The sequence below is a fragment of the Camelina sativa genome, chromosome 12, assembly GCF_000633955.1.
Source record: "Camelina sativa cultivar DH55 chromosome 12, Cs, whole genome shotgun sequence".
NCBI lineage: Eukaryota > Viridiplantae > Streptophyta > Magnoliopsida > Brassicales > Brassicaceae > Camelina > Camelina sativa.
This window is the reverse complement of record NC_025696.1, coordinates 16,696,338-16,696,944: the sequence shown is the minus strand read 5'-3', so window position 1 is coordinate 16,696,944 and position 607 is coordinate 16,696,338.

Below are 607 nucleotides of genomic sequence, written 5' to 3'. Positions count from 1 at the left end.
GATCCCTAAGTACTACAATTGATCTCTTAATTTGAGAGAGTAGCTCAGGGTTAAATTTGAGCATATCAAATTTTGGCGCCGTTGCCGGGGACTCTTTTGATTCACCATTAGATTAAAATCTTTGATTTTGTCTAAATTTTTCTTTTTCTGTTTTACTCACACGCTTTTGTTTCTTTTCTCTTGTGTGTTTCAGGTTCATGCCTAAGCCTAGCACCAGGAAAAATCCTACTGGTCCAGTTATTAAGCTTACAAACCAAGAGTTAGGACAACTAGAGCATGAAAACACAAAAGCAGCCAAATCAGCGAAGATGGCCAATATAATCATATTGAGACCTGATGAGGCTGGGGTTTTGAAGGATCAAGAGGGTAATGTGTACAACGAGCAAGGCTAGAAACTTGATGCTGAAGGACAGGTTATTCAGGAAGAACTCATCGTGGCCGATGAGAATGCAGATGGCGTCGATCGACGCAACGTCGGCATCGATCGACGCAACCAGGACGGCATCGATCGATGCAATGCTGGCATCGGTCGACGCAATGCCGGAGCCGGTGCGAATGGTGCAGATTTGGGTGGCAATGACCAGCAGATTGTTCAGCCTAGACGGGA